This window comes from Caretta caretta, chromosome 1 (assembly GCF_965140235.1).
Source record: "Caretta caretta isolate rCarCar2 chromosome 1, rCarCar1.hap1, whole genome shotgun sequence".
Taxonomy (NCBI): Eukaryota; Metazoa; Chordata; order Testudines; family Cheloniidae; genus Caretta; species Caretta caretta.
Genome location: NC_134206.1, coordinates 325622499 through 325635377, shown reverse-complemented (window position 1 = coordinate 325635377; position 12879 = coordinate 325622499). Strand labels below are relative to the sequence as shown.

The 12879-nt window shown below is 40.8% G+C and overlaps 1 long non-coding RNA gene across 4 annotated transcripts in view; it reads left to right on the top strand.

Moving 5' to 3' along the window:
- Positions 1 to 12879, top strand: part of LOC125630403 (uncharacterized) — a 32268-nt gene that overhangs the window by 2254 nt on the left and 17135 nt on the right. For 3 of the 4 annotated variants that reach the window (XR_007354656.2, XR_007354654.2, XR_007354657.2), the window contains exon 2: positions 2424 to 2713. This is a non-coding gene — a long non-coding RNA (uncharacterized LOC125630403). Of the gene's footprint in view, positions 1 to 2423; positions 2714 to 3914; positions 4050 to 12879 lie in introns of all 4 variants that reach the window. The other variant, XR_007354658.2, reaches the window with a different exon arrangement.

Below are 12879 nucleotides of genomic sequence, written 5' to 3'. Positions count from 1 at the left end.
GTGAGGCTTTTTACCAAACCTTGTCCTGGAAGTGGGGTGCAGGGTTTTGGGAAGTATTTTGGGGGGAAAGACGCGTCCAAACAGCTCTTCCCCAGTAACCAGTATTAGTTTGGTGGTGGTAGCGGCCAGTCCAAGGACAACGGGGGGAATATTTTGTACCTTGGGGAAGTTTTGACCTAAGCTGGTAAAGATAAGCTTAGGAGGTTTTTTCATGCAGGTCCCCACATCTGTACCCTAGAGTTCAGAGTGGGGGAGGAACCTTGACAGCAAGATTCTAAATCATTGAGCAATTAGCCAAATCCAGCTCCAGAATGAAAGAGCACCTCCCTTTCCCTGAGTGAGCGCTGGCAAGTCTGTGAATGAAGTCTGTAGCTATCATCCCACAATTAATTATGTGATGAAAGTTGCAGAAGCATGTAAACATACTGCAAATATCTTAAGTATTAAATTAAGATTTAGAGTCAAATTGCATGCCTGAAATGATTTTCTGAATGACTTTTCATCTTCCCACCACACATGTTTCACTTGATTATATACAATTACCAGAAGTGAATTTAGACAAACAGTGAATTCAGTAAGGGGAATGATGATAATGTATAGTAAACCAACTGAAATGTGATTTAAAACTTGGTGTAGTTCTGTGGTGATATGTTCTTGTGACAGATATACATACAACTAGAAAATGCAAAAGTTTAAATGTATTAACCAACTTGTTAGTGTATCTATGTATCTGTCTTTAAATTCATTAATGTGTCTGTCACTTCTCCAGAATGCTTGTAACAGGTGCCAATAATCACTTTAAAAAATCCTCTAAAAATGGGGCTTGCAACAGTAAGAATAAAAATAGGAATACTTTCACTGGCAACCTTTTATTAAAGATTAACAAATGAACTATTCTGAGAAAAGTGACGCAAGTAGGAGATGATGTAAAAACAGATAACTGAACATGAATATCATGAAGTATGCTTTCTGTAAGTTTTCCTCAACCTCTGTTGCCTCATTTTGGAAGTATTCTCGTGCCTCACGCCTTTCACACTTTCTCTTTTGCAAGAAGAAACCTTGTACTATCACCAGTTCTGTTTTTCACCATTTTTAATTGCTTCGAGCTGTTTTTAATTTGTTACTACAGATTACATTTTTAGTAAGTAAATTGTGACCATCAATACAAAACTGTGCTGACTAAAGGAAGAGAAGGGGAATACTTTAAGACCAATTAAGTTTATCTCTGTTAAACAAGATGAATGTCTTATCCTTTCTGAAGGAACAACAAGGAGCGTAGGGTTCTTTGAAGCTTTCATGCTTACTATATCCTAATGCCCTGTTACTGATAAACATACACAGTGCTTAATGTGAAAACACATGAAGAAAACACCAGCTTAACTCCTCTTTTAAAAATGTTTCATTTTTTAGACACAGGTATTCTGAAACACCTACAAATCATTGGTTACTACAAATGCTTGTTGACTAAACTATCCTTCGCCTATTAAATATCAACTTGATCCTAAAAATGTAGGGCAGTGCTGTCTGAATCAAGCCATATTTTTAAGAGTTTGTATACAAAGAAACTTTTACCTTGGTTTCTTAATTATAGACCACAAAACCATGACTGCATTTGTGACATGAAGGGAAACAAGCTAAAACTTCAAGCACTAAAAAGACAATATGGATCTGTGTCAGTCTGATGAAACACTGATTCATTAGAAACTAGCTGAATGCTTTCTCATTTGAGGTAGTGCTAACTCCCATAATGACAAAGTAGATTGAATATAAGTAGATACATATCAACCGGCACATCGAATACAGTTTTCTTTCTTCAGAATTAATAGTTCAAACACTATTTTTAAGGAATGGTGCTGGATTCTTGCATTCCTGACTGTCTGACAGCAGCTAGCATCAGAGACTTCAGAGGAAAGTTTAAAATATGCCATAAATTGTAATGTTGGTAATTACACCTTTGGGAAGACTCTAATATCAAGCATGAGGTTTTCTCTCTCCTCAAATGCTTATCCTAACTAGTATAAATTGCACATCTTTACTAATCCTAGTCACATAACTGTCTAATCCTAAATTGAATCCTGCTGTGGATGGCAAAGAGTCCTGTGGCACCTTATAGACTAACAGACGTATTGGAGCATGTGCTTTCGTGGGTGAATACCCACTTCGTCAGATGCATGTCATGTTGTGGATGGTACTCTTTCCTTTTTGAAGGTTGATTATAAGGGCATTGTAATGGAATTTTAGTGTTCATGTGTATAGCTGCCATAAGATAATTTTAACTCTTATAGGAAAACCTTGTCATTTGGCTAATCAATTAGATCATTACTGAATTACATTGCATACTGACTTTTGAAAAAAATATTGAAAAAAATACTAGATGGTTCTCATGTAATTATTGAATAAAACGTTCTCCTTTTTCTTTTTAGAGTTAAAAATTAAAGATGGTTGAGTTTTCTTTTTATGAGGCACAAAAGACTTCAGCAGTCTTGTAGAGGCTGTTTTTATGCCTTGCTAGGATGGATGGAGTGGTTCTTAGAAGGTTCTGCTGGTTACTCAAAGATTCCAGGGGACGCTGATGAGAGTAGACCTTCTACTCTCCAACTAATTGGAAGCCTTTGAGGAGGACCACTGGGGAGTCCCGACGACTGCTGGATTTTGGTGCAGGCGGGGAGACCCTTTGGGATGATGGACACCAGGAAAGCAGGACCCCCCACAGGTAAGATGGATTCAATTTACTGTGACAGGGACAGAGATGACAGGTTTTTCCTTCCTCAGCCTTGCTGTGGGATAGATGGTACTCTTCTCTCTAGCTCTGGAACCCAACCGTGCATGCGCTGCCGCTGGAATGGACAGCACCACGCAGGCGCTGAGCAAGATCTTGTATAATCTCTAAGGCAGGAAAAGTTTTGAGGGACTAGAATGTTGGGGGTTGGCTCTGGCGGGAAAAGCTGGCTTAGTCTGGTTTGAACCAGAGGACTCCAGTGTCTAAACTGTAAACAAGTTCGCTTATAAAGATGGAGCCCAAGGGTCATAGTTCATATATTCCATATTAGAGTCTATTAAAACCAGTGATTCACTTAACATTACTTCAAAAATACATGATTAAAAACAACTAATTGAAAACATTAAACAGTACAAACATTTCTTACTTTTTTATACCTAACACATTGAAGGTACATTCACCTGAAGCCACTGATGCAGGTAAACTGACAAAAATATGGAATGCAATTGCGATATTAGGAAACACCCCAGAGAGTCCAAGTTCAAGTATTTCTTGAAGCAATTCCTTTGGCTTGCAATCCAAATTAAAGTTCGTTGAATGTATTTGTTTGAGGAAGATGACCTCATCACTGAGATCTTTTGAGATTTCTTTGTTGTAATGTTGCTGAAATTGTTCAGCTGCCGAAAGTAGATCTTCATTACTCAGTCTGTTGAACTGCCAAAGAAACCCAAAAAGGGTACAAATTAGTCGCAGTGACTCAAATCGATGTATAAGACCTTATTGAATAGAGTCAATCATGACAAGGAAGACATTGACCCTATAATGCTGCTCGGCATCGAATTCAGTAGGTAAGTTGCGATTGGTGGAGAACTCAGATGAAATGCCAATATTCTGTGCTACTAATTTGGGCTCAGTCAGGATCGCATCCCATTGTTCACAAATCTGTTGACTGTCATTGATAAGATTTTCGATGTTATCACTCTCAACATCAAGTACAGCATTGCGTGCTTCAATTACCAGATTAGTTTGGTGGATCACTGTAAGTAGCTTCATCCACGAAGATGACATCAGAATGCATTTAAATTTGGACATGTGCTTCTGAATAGACTGAAGTTCAGTTCGAGCCTGTGCAGTGAGATTGAGATTCAAGCTAATTTAAAGCCTCTCTCACTGAATTCAAATGTTGTGCAACCAGCTGAACACCATCAATCCGTGCAGACCATCTAGTTTTGGACATCCCATGCAGTGAAACAGGAAGATAGTACTTCAGAATTGCCCAGTTTTGTGGACTGCTACTGACAATCCTGTCCATTTGCTGAACAGTTCCAAAGTAAGTAATTGCCTCCTTGCATGATGCAGCACAGTCAACACATAAAAGTTTTAGTGTGTTGTTTCCACAGCTGGAGAGAAAACAGTTTGAATTATGCTCAAGCAGAACTGCTTGTACACGTTTGTACTTCCCAGCCATATTAGATTCATTATGATAAGCTTGACCAATGCAGACTTGAAAATTGAACTTAATACTTTCTAGAATTTCTAGTACTTGAGCAGCAGTTTCTTTTCCACTTTTTCCTCATAAAATTATTAAACAAAATAAACTTTTCTTCAACTGAAAATTTTGAGCTGTCTACAATCTTAATATATCGAATAACCATAAAAAGAAAAGGAGTACTTGTGGTACCTTAGAGACTAACCAATTTATTTGAGCATGAGCTTTTGTGAGCTACAGCTCACTTCATCGGATGCATACCGTGGAAACTGCAGAAGACATTATATACACACAGAGACCATGAAACAATACCTCCTCCCACCCCACTGTCCTGCTGGTAATAGCTTATCTAAAGTGATCATCAAGTTGGGCCATTTCCAGCACAAATCCAGGTTTTCTCACCCCCCTCCAAAAACCACACACACAAACTCACTCTCCTGCTGGTAATAGCTTATCCAAAGTGACCACTCTCCGTACAATGTGCATGATAATCAAGGTGGGCCATTTCCAGCACAAATCCAGGCTCTTACCCCCCCCCCCCTTTTTTTTTTCTTTCCCCCGGGGACACACACACAAACTCACTCTCCTGCTGGCAATAGCTCATCCAAACTGACCACTCTCCAAGTTTAACCAGAACGTCGGGGGGGGAAGGGGGGTAGGAAAAAACAAGGGGAAATAGGCTACCTTGCATAATGACTTAGCCACTCCCAGTCTCTATTTAAGCCTAAATTAATAGTATCCAATTTGCAAATGAATTCCAATTCAGCAGTTTCTTGCTGGAGTCTGGATTTGAAGTTTTTTTGTTTTAAGATAGCGACCTTCATGTCTGTGATTGCGTGACCAGAGAGATTGAAGTGTTCTCTGACTGGTTTGTGTGTGGGGGGGTGGAGGGTGAGAAAACCTGGATTTGTGCTGCAAATGGCCCAACTTGATGATCACTTTTGATAAGCTATTACCAGCAGGAGAGTGAGTTTGTGTGTGTATGGGGATGGGGGGGGGTGAGAAAACCTGGATTTGTGCTGGAAATGGCCCACCTTGATTATCATGCACATTGTAGGGAGAGTGGTCACTTTGGATAAGCTATTACCAGCAGGAGAGTGAGTTTGTGTGTGGGGGGGCAGAGGGTGAGAAAACCTGGATTTGTGCTGGAAATGGCCCAACTTGATGATCACTTTAGATAAGCTATTACCAGCAGGACAGTGGGGTGGGAGGAGGTATTGTTTCATGGTCTCTGTGTGTATATAATGTCTTCTGCAGTTTCCACGGTATGCATCCGATGAAGTGAGCTGTAGCTCACGAAAGCTCATGCTCAAATAAATTGGTTAGTCTCTAAGGTACCACAAGTACTCCTTTTCTTTTTGCAAATACAGACTAACACGGCTGTTACTCTGAAACAAATAACCATAGTAGTCTTTTCCTTGTGAGAACAATCTGGAGTGGCATCAACAATGATTGAAAAATACTTGGCATTTCAAATCTCATCAAGAATTGTTGTTTGTACGAGTGACCCACATAGCTCAATAAACTCGTTTTGTATGTGTGTGTAGAGATAATGGACTTACATGCGCTTTTGACTCTCTTGCGATTCTCAAACATGTTTAACATGCTCTGATAAAAGTAGGTCATATTTGCTGAGGAGCTCAACTATGCCTAGAAAGTTTCCATTTGCACGATCACCAATATGTTGACTGGAACCAAAGAAAGCCCATCCCCGCTCAGAAAGAAAAACGATGACATTCAGGATGTACTCAAGAAGTTTTTTCCAGTTGCTAATTTCTGTAGAGAGTTTAGACAAGAGTAAATTCTTAACTGAACTTTCAGCTGATGCTGCCCTACTGGCTGATTTCCATGCAACATAGTTTTCTTTGTGTGACGTTGAACTCTCATGTGATGGTATTCGGTCTTTCAACTTCCGCCAGGCCTCTGTTGATGCTCCATCCTATCCACACTTGAAATCTTCTACTGTAAACGTACACAAATGCTGAATGGTACACAAATGCTGAAAAGACTTAAAAGAAGGAGTACTAATTAAGAACACAAAATGAAACAGTCAGGTTATTATCCTTATCACTGAATCAAAACTCAAGCACGCAAGGTATAATATAACAGGCTGAGCTGAAGACAAAGGGATGACATATATATAGTAAACACAGACACGAATACAGAGGGAGGGATATTGTCCAAATATTTCAAATGTGTGTCCTCACAAAACACTCTGAACAAGTTTGTCCTCACAGATTTTCACCTTGAATCTGGGCCTATAGACTACGAAATCTTATGATGATGGCTAGGCTACCAAGCTAGGGCTCAACCAACCAGTCACCTCTTTTAGTTACCATACGAAGATAATAATGAGGAATTCTCACACACAAATAATTCCTTAGTCAACTAGACGTAAAACTATAAAAGACACTAAAATGTAACAATTCTCTACCTTTCAACATGCACTTGATCCCGCACCAGCCACTAGTAGTCATTTGTTTATATAATCAGCTGATCTGAGAGGACACATTCATCACTGTCTAATCTTGTGGCATCAGAATGGATATATTTTTATTAATATTTATGAACATTTTAAAATCTTTAATATGACAATCTATATCAGTTAACAAAAAAATTATGTCTTTTACCAAATCACATCTCTTATTTGCTTAAATTTGCAGCTCTAAGCTGAGAGAGCGTGTTACATTTTGGTCCAATAGGGATGCGCATAAAAACAAGTTGCAAAACTTATCAAATGCCAAAAAATTAACAAGTGTCTAAATTTGAGGCCCCTTTTGAGCTTGAGGCCCAGGCCAAATGGCCCTCCTGGCTCCCCCTCTGGTTGGCCCTGTTTGTAGCATCCCTTAGGGGCAACCTAATGCCCAAATAAAGATGCAGACTTCCATGTTGAAGTCCTTCAAATAGATGGTGGCCCTGAACCACCCATACACTTGACTCATCAGAAAACCTGTGCTTGTGCAAGCCAGGGATTTGGCATCATGCTTCAGTAGGGGCAACAGCAGAAACCAGCAACCAAATGCTCCAACTGTCGTCTTGTCTCTACCCCAAAAAAAGCAACACCATCAGTCTTCAGGAAAGTTTTACACCATTTTAATGTGCTTCTTGGTCCCCTACCATTTCTTTCAGGCAGGAAAGCAGTATCTTGTGAATGACTGGCTAAATGTGAAGCCATAAAGTGGCTCTGTCTGGTTGTATAGCATCATGATTGCAAACATATCCAATACCATGTTCTTCCATACAGGTTTCAAGTTCCACGGTCTTCCATACAGAAGTTTGTTTCATGGCCCACAGTTTATGTTCCACTGGTTGTATTACACTATTATTAGCATTTAATCCTAATGCTACATAGCATCTGAGCATCAGACATCATCACTATATAGGTGGTAATTTGATTTAATTGTACATTATATGTAAAGTTTGCCATTTTCCACCAAGAATAAAACTTTTGCTCAGAAATAGTGGCATGCTTTCACATTTCACTTCTTATTTCTAAAGGTAGGATCCCACTCATTCATTCTATCCCTTATGTCTTTTACCACATGACTTGTTCATGTTTGTGCTTGTATACAAGATAATGCCATAGATACATTGCTCTGTAATACCTCCACTGTTTGTAATACTAAGTGACCCACTTCTTGAAGCTCCTCCAATCCAGGGAGCAAACTAGCTATTATTTAGGATTAGTACTTCTCATTTAGAGATGTTTTCAAGGGTTTGGATATCGCTCCTAAGTGCTGTCCCACTGCATTTAATTTGTTAGACAGCATTTCTACATCTATACTATTTAATACTCCGAGATCTGTTCCTGCCCCTCCTAGAGCTGTATTCAGTAAACCTCTTTTTTACTTTCTTAGCAGAGATTCCTCATAAAAGTTGGGTTCCTAGCCATCTCTTCTATCCTATAAACAGGGGTTCTATGTATCTAGCATGTTGTGGTTGTATAAGAACAGCCATACTGGGTCAGATCAAAGGTTCATCTAGCCCAGTATCCAGTCTTCCAACAGAGGCTAATGCCAGGTGCCCCAGAGGGAATGAACAGAACACGTAATCATCAAGTGATCCATTCCCTGTCACCCATTCCCAGCCTCTGGCAAACACAAGCTAGGGACACCACCCCTGTCCATCCTGGCTAATAGCCATTGATGGACCAATCCTCCATGAATTTATCTAGTTCTGTTTGAATCCTGTTATAGTCTTGGCCTTCACAGTATCCTCTGGTAAGGAGTTCTACAGGTTGACTGTGTGTTGTGTGAAAAAAATACTTCCTTTTGTTTGTTTTAAATCTGCTGCCTATTAATTTCATTTGGTGACCCCAGTTCTTGTGTTATGAGGAGGAGTAAACAACACTTCCTTATTTACTTTCTCCATACCAGTCGTGATTTTATAGACTTCTATCGTATCCCCACTTAGTCGTCTCTTTTCCAACCTGAAAAGTTCCAGTCTTATTAATCTCTCCTCATATGGCAGCCATTCCATACCCCTAATCATTTTTGTTGCCCTTTTCTGAACCTTTTTCCAATTTCAATATATATTTATTGAAATGGGGCAGCCATATTTGCATGCAGTATTCAAGATGTGGGTGTACCATGGATTTATATAGAGGCAATATGATATTTTCTAACTCTTTCTTAATGATTCCCAACATCGTTTGCTTTTTTGACTGCTGCTGCACATTGAGTGGATGTTTTCAGAGAACTATCCACAGTGACTAAGATCTCTCTCTCTTGAGTGGTAACAGCTAATTTAGACCCTATCATTTTATATATATAGTTTGGGATTATATTTTCCAATGTGCATTACTTTGCATTCATCAACTTTGAATTTCAGCTGCCATTTTGTTGCCCAGTCACCCAGTTTTGAGAGATCCTTTTGTATTTCTTCGCAGTCTGCCTGGGACTTAACTACCTTGAGTAGTTTTGTATCATCTGCACATTTTGCCACCTCACTGTTTACCCCTTTTCCCAGAACAGTTATGAATATGTTGAATAGGATCAGGCCCAGTACAGACCAATGGGGGACACCACTATTTACCTCTCCATTCTGAAAACTGACCATTTATTCCTACACTTTGTTTCCTATCTTTTAACTTGTTACCAGTCCATGAGAGGACCTTCCCTCTTATCCCATGAAAACTTACTTTGCTTAAGAGCCTTTGATAAGATACCTTGACAAAGGTTTTCTGAAACTCTAAGTATGCTATATCCACTGGATCCCCCTTCTCCACATGTTTGTTCACCCCCTCAAAGAATTCTAGTAGATTGGTGAGGTATGATTCCCTTTACAAAAAACATGTTGACTCTTCCCCAACAAATTATGTTCATCTATGTGTCTGACAATTTTGTTCTTTACTATATTTTCAAACAGTTTGCCTAGTACTGAAGTCAGGCTTACTGGCCTGTAATTGCCAGGATCACCTCTGAATCCCTTGTTAAAAATTGGTGTCACATTAGTCATCTGGTACAGAAGATGGTTTAAATGATAGGTTACAGACTGCAGTTAGTAGTTCTGTTGCAGTTTTATCCAAACCAAAATGTCCTTGGCTTTCGGATAAACTAACCAAATTATTTTCTTAGACATGTGGGTACCACCAAGACCGGCATTGTGTCTTCAATATCCTTTTAAAAAGCCATTATCAGCCTTTCTTTATTTCTGAACATGTAGTTGCAGTGTTTTCCTTTTTGTAGGAGATCTTGCAATTCCTTGTTTTGCTTTTGCAAGGCCTCAATCTCTAGCTGGCTTTTTATTTCTTCATCCCTGGGTTGGACTTTATATGCTTTCTTGTTCAGTTTGGTCCATAATTGTTCTATGCCCATTTGTGCTGCTTGTTTAGCAAGCCCGTCCACCTGATTATTCAGTCTGGAAACTTTGGACTGATCTTTTCGTTGGGTTTTAACCTTGAACAGGTGGGTATCACCTCTTTGAGTTGTTGCAAGCCTCCACGCATACAGTAGGTATTTAGAGTGAGCCACCCGGCTTACCGTCAGCTGAATTCATGGGTCTCTGGATCCATACAGGTGTCCATTCAGATAGGGCTCAGACCACCCAATCTGAATCGGAACAGATGAAAAGGTTGACTTCAGGTCCACCTGCATCCAGTACTGCTGATACCACAACCACCTTGGCAGTTTGAACTGAATAAGGCACTACGCTACCTTGCAGGATGTTCTGGGTGTTTATCTGCAAAGCTGGCACATGTCTTGCCATCCTTATAGAAACAGCTTCTGTCAACCACCCAAATATCTAGTCCTTTCATCTTTGCTTCTTGATAGGAAGCTCCTATCTGGAAAGGTGACTTGACTTGCTGCAGGTCTTCCAGCGGCAGAGGACACTCATGGTCCTCTCCTTGAGACAGTAGGGCATAGGGAACGATGGATAACTGGGGTGCTTTACGCATTTCTATGTTTTTATTTAGTAAGCTGAGGGTCCATCCTGCCAACCTGGGGTTGAATACCCTTCCTTTGTTAATAGGGCCTGACAGGATGTATTTTATCGGTGTGTGGATGATTTTAAGAACCACAGGAGACATCCCCATTAAGTACTTCCAGTGATTCAGTGCTCAAGTCAGGGCTAAAACATCCTTTTCACAGGTCGAGTACTGTTTCTCAATGTCACTAAGCACCTTCAACCCAGAGGCAATGAGTTTAGGTCCACATCCAGTGTCCTGGAGCAATACAGCACCCAGGCCTCTTTCAGGTGTTTCCAGTTGCAGCTGGATTGGGGTATCTGGTTTTGGATATAAGTGCTTGCTTCAGTTTATTGAAGCCTTCTTTTTGCTCCTCACCCCACGCCCATTCCTTTTTTCAAAAGCAGGTACAAGGAATGTGCTATCTCTGCATAGCTTTCCACAAATTCCCTTGAAAAGCCATTATGTCCCAGAATGGATCTTAGAGCAGAGATATCCTGAGGTTCTGGGAGTTTACATATTAACTCAATCTGCTGCATATCAGGTCTCCTTCCATGCATGCCTAATTGTATACCCAAGTACATGACTTTTTCCATTGCCATCGGCATTCTGGATTGCTGTGGGGCCAGGGATGAGGTTGGAGTGCAGGAGTGGGCTCCGGGCTGGAACTGAGGGGTTCAGAGTGTAGGAGTGGGCTCAGGGCTGGGGCATTGGATTGGGGTGCAGTAGGGGGTGTGAGCTGCAGCTGTAGCCTCGGGGGTGGGGGGCTGGAAATGAGGGGCTTCAGATGCAGGAGGGGGCTCAGGGCTGGGGTGCAGGCTCTGGGAAGGAGTTTGGTGTGGGAGGGGATTCTGACATGGAGCAGGGGATTGGGGCACGAAAGGGGGGTGTGGGCTCTTGGAGGGAGTTTGGGTGCGGGAGGGGTTCTGACCTGGGGCAGGGGGTTCAGGGCTCCAGCTGGTCAGCACTTACCTGAGGCAGCTCCCGCAGCGGGGCTGTTCTGGCTCCGTTTTGCTCCCAGAAGCGGCCGCCATGTCCAGCCCCTAGGCAGAGTTACAGCCAGGCAGCTCTGCACAGTGCCAGGGCAGGCAGGAGCTGCACGGAACCAGAGAGTGTGCCTTAGCCCCGCTGTTTTGCCAACCAGACTTAACGGCCTGGTCAGCAATGCTGGTCGGAGCCACCAGGGTCCCTTTTTCACTAGGTGTGCTGGTTGAAAACCAGATGCCTGGCAACCCTAACATACATCTACAGTAGAAGGTATATATGCACAGACACACAAAGGAGAACTCTTTCTGTGTGACAGCCAATTATACAGTTGATCAGGCATTATGGTCATGTAGGCCTTAATATTTTGTTCACCTTAAAGATTTACACATTGGTTTCTCAACCTACCACCTGAATATATCAGCTTCTTTAATACAAATAACTTGTTTATCTTTGTTAAAGATCAGTTATATATTTTATATTGCTCTACTTCTACACAAAATAGAAAGCATGATCTGAACTACTTGCAATGTTTTGTGGTCAGCTAATGAAACTTCCTCAAACTGAAGGGGGTCTGCTACAGAATGTCTTTACAGAATTTTAGTTTTCTGATAGTTTATTAAATCTTAATTGATACCTTCAGATTTTTGTCTAATAATGTTATACCTTATGATACTATACCAAACAGTGTAGCATGTTCTGCTATAGCTGTATTACAAATCTATAAGTGTACAGAATAGAAGAAAAATGTAAAAGGGGAAGTTTCTTCACAACTTAGCAAGAGTCTGTGGTTAAGCTTACCTAGTTAGAGTTACACAACCTACTTCTTCTCTGTGTAAAACACAGAAGCAACATCTGTTGTTTGGCAGAACTTAAGGCAAGTTACGCCAAGATTCTGGCCTATATGTGAATGTCTAATATGATTATTCAACTTCATATTTTCTGTATCACACTACAGTGCTCTTCAGGAAACAATCATGACACAAGCCCAGGAGAAGAAGTTGCTGGTGGAGAAAGACAGAGTTGAGTCTGCCTCTGAGAATATCACCCTGAAAGTAGTGTGTGAGAGAGGCAAACCAACAGCCACTTCTTCATGACCTACTGTATAAAAGACTAAAAATTTACAGAACTTAGTTGTTGGGACTGAAAAGGGAGCGGATTCCCTGGAGGATTTTCTTTACAATGAAGAACATACTTATACAAATTCTGAAGAGACAAGGTGGGTGAGGTAATGTCTCTCTCACTAACAGAAGTCGGTCCAATAAAAGATACTACCTCACC